Raw genomic sequence first — 3752 nt, 5'->3', positions numbered from 1 at the left:
TACGTCAGTTTACACTGGTAAATACAAATTAACTGACTCATTTTGAAAATGATTGAAAATTGATTTAAATGCACATGGCATAAATATTTTTATTAACTTGGGATAATTATGCAATATAAACTTGTGAACGAATTACATGCTACTCGTACGTTCGGTAGCCCGGGATCTTGTCCAGGTTAAAGATTAATAGACACACCACATTAAAGAGTTATACATGACGGGTGTACGCCTACACCCCGTGCTCTGGTCGTGGCCATCTCGTAAGATAATGCCAAGGATATCCGAGACACGGTCATTAACCCCCCAAAGGCTTAAAGTAAAACAACATTGTTTAAACGAGCCGATCAAATTAAATCAATTGCATACCCAAGGGTGCAAGATTTGTACGCTCGATCAAGCGGTATTCTATATACCGTACCCCAAGCCCGTATAGGGAAAATAAGTCAAAATGTATTTACCTGAGTAAGTATGAATCACAATTGGCAAGTGTAGATAGCTTTTACTGGGCCTCCTATTCTGGAACAAAGGTTTATAACAACCTATTAGATTCCTAACGGGTCTTTTATTTAAGCCTAAGCTTGACCGGTTAGTTTTAAGGACGATACGGTACACGCGCACGATTAAGCGGAGACCGGATAGAATGTGATTTAGACCCGACAAGTTTGAATACTTGTATAATATGGGTATACTAAATACATTCTGGATTTTGAGATAAAAATCATAACGTTTGACCCGTTTCGGTCAATTTATGCAAACTAGTTACATAAACCGAACCGAACGCTAAAAGGGCGTTACGGGTAGGCAAAAGAGTCATATGCAAGTTCCCTGAGATAATATGCTTTAAATATGATATAATATCTGCAAGTTATGTTCTATTATGCCCCGAATAATTTTAAACTCAATTTATGCCTTATAAGGGCATTTTGGTCATTTAAAAGATTGTAAAAGAGTTAAATTAGAAATCTGAGTTACAGATCTGGTTTATACAGTAAATATACTTAGTTTGACATATTATAACAGTAGGGTATGACCCGTATACAAAACTTATCATTTAAAATCAAACTATGCACCGTAGGGGTATTTTAGTAATTTCACAAGGGCTAAAAATGTCAAAACTGGAAATCTGAGTTCAAAAACTTATACTTACTGTTATTATATGAAAATATGCTAAACACATCAGTAGGTATGAATCTTATATGTTTAATATGTGTATAACGCATACTATGCGTTAAAAACGCAAAAAATGCGATTTAGAGCCGTTTCCGGGTTTTCAAAAGAAAGCTGAGATTTTTATATTTCCAGAATGCTCAAAATAATTTATTTAACAAATAAAATCAGTAGAAAAAGGTTTGGGGTCAAAAGGATGTATAAAACTCATTTTATGGCTTAAACGGTCAAAACCGGCATTAGCCGAATCGACTTAGCGATCTATGATACGATCAACCAAAAATTAAATAAAAATCATTAAAAATCCCAAAATATTATTTAACATCAGTGGGTAAAAAGTTTGATATCAAAAAGTGGCCTTAAATAGACTATACGCTAAATGCGCCGTTTATTTAACATAAAGATATAGTTTTACGCTATCGGCCATAACTCAAAATCTGGACCACCAACTGATCTCAAATTTTCGGTGCAAGTTTATAAATTAGAAATAAAGATTTCTACTCTTTCACTTTTCCAAAAATCACGTTTTATATCAAAAAGGGCAAAATAGTCAACTTTTAAGCATAATCGGAAACATGCATATGAATCGGTTAAGCATAGACTCAAGTTGTAAAAATTCCAGAGAGTTACACATAAATATAAATGGTCAAAAATAAACTCTAATACAGATCTCAAACATGCATGCATGGATCCGAATCGAGAGTCAACGAAAAAGTCGTTTTATAAGACTTTCGGTTCCGATCCGAGTTTATACTAAAGATTGTCGAGTTGATTATGATAAAACACATTCTTATATTCATTATTAGTTATTTTTGATGATCAAACTGATTGCATGTCATCTACATTACCATTTATGCTATATTTCGCAAAAACGATTTCTGTTGACTTTTTAAGAACATCTTTGACTCGACAAATAGCATGCTTAGAGTGGGAATCAGAGAATACCCTTTTGAGGGTTTGTTTCCCACATAAATACCAACTTATAAGTGGTTTCAATTTGAGAAATGACAGAGCCAAATTCGTTTAATCGAAAAGTCAAACTATATGAACAACGGTTTGACTTTTAACTAATAATCTATGCTAGAACGGATTAGAGGATGATATGAATGCTTACAAAGGTCCTAATGAAGCTTAGATAACACTTGGGAGTTGCCTTGTCGATCAGATTGCTCCTGGAATTGCCTTGTGAGTTCTTGAAGTTGTGAGTGTTCTTGTTACTAACACAAGTGCCTCAAAATGTGAACAAATGATCTGAATTATAAGGGAAATCAGATGTTGTAAGGAGGCAACAGGTGTCCCAACATGCATGTAATCTTATTGGTGAGAAATGGAGGTGATCACAGCTGTTTTGCACTCAAAATTCGGACCAAAATGGCCACTGTTCGCGAAATCCGGAGCTGGGCGCTGGGTCGCGGCCCGCGTAAGGCCTCAGGCGGGCGCCTGGGGTCTGCAGCTTCCAAACTTCGTTCATTTGTTGCAGTTTTGGTCCCTGTACTTTGGTTACAATGATTTGGCTATTTATTTTGACTCGTAAACCCTCAAATCTGGTTTTTAAGAACCTTGGGACTTTTACCAACATGGTAATGTCCTCGGATAACTTTGCGCTCACCCGAAAAGTCATGAAATTCGACGTTGACGCTTTTAACCCCTCAAGTACGGTTTTGGCCATAACTTTCTCATACGTTAACGAAACTTCGTGAAATTTTTACCACATATTCTAGTGAGTATATTTTAGCATTACAAGGCTTCGGGTCTGCCAAAAGATCACTCAGAGGTACAATTTCAACATGTTGACACTTTTAGCCCCTATAATTTGTAATTCCTCACTTTCGTGCAATTTCCGCTTCGTATGATCCATGATCCATCCGTTTAAGGTTATAAACATTATGTAGGGTTATTATAGAGTCTATTTATCCCTAGTTGACACTTTGGACCCTTACGTTCCATAGTTTTCACTGTTTGTCAACTTTAGCCCCTCTAAAGTATGTTTTCGCATACCGGAAGTCTATGACACGTGTCAATACATTATTGGACGTAAATTTTCGAGGTGTTACATCCGGCATAGTCATTCAACCTGTAAACATTCAAACACTTATCAAAAATTTTCATACATAATCATCAAAACATGAATGATGCCGATTCATGATCCACGATATAAACTTAGGATCTCCGGCGTAGTCCTAAGACTTTAAGGGAAACAGACTTCCATTCAAGTCTTCTCAGACTTGATCACTTTCAACTCTTGCGCAGTAGGGTTGTATGTTGCCTTTTTAGTCGCATAAAAATCTTTAACCCCCTTTGCTTTCCCGTTCAACATTTTTCCAAAAATTTTCTTAACACTTCCATTAAATGTTTTTTCGACATCAAATTCATTTTTCTCAGTATAAAACTGTTTCGAGATATCAACTTTTCCAATTTTCTTTTTAACTTCTTCAAATTTCAATGATGGAAACTCATCATCAGTCACTGAAATTTTCACCTCACCTTGTGGCTCTTCTGGCTTTGTGGAACCAGATTCATCGCCTACATTCACATCATTCCTTTTAACAACCCACACTTGGTTGTCATTCTCTTTCTTTTTATAA

Source organism: Helianthus annuus, chromosome 4 (genome assembly GCF_002127325.2).
Source record: "Helianthus annuus cultivar XRQ/B chromosome 4, HanXRQr2.0-SUNRISE, whole genome shotgun sequence".
Lineage (NCBI taxonomy): Eukaryota > Viridiplantae > Streptophyta > Magnoliopsida > Asterales > Asteraceae > Helianthus > Helianthus annuus.
The sequence above is the reverse complement of the archived record's forward strand: the minus strand, read 5'-3'. Positions refer to the sequence as shown.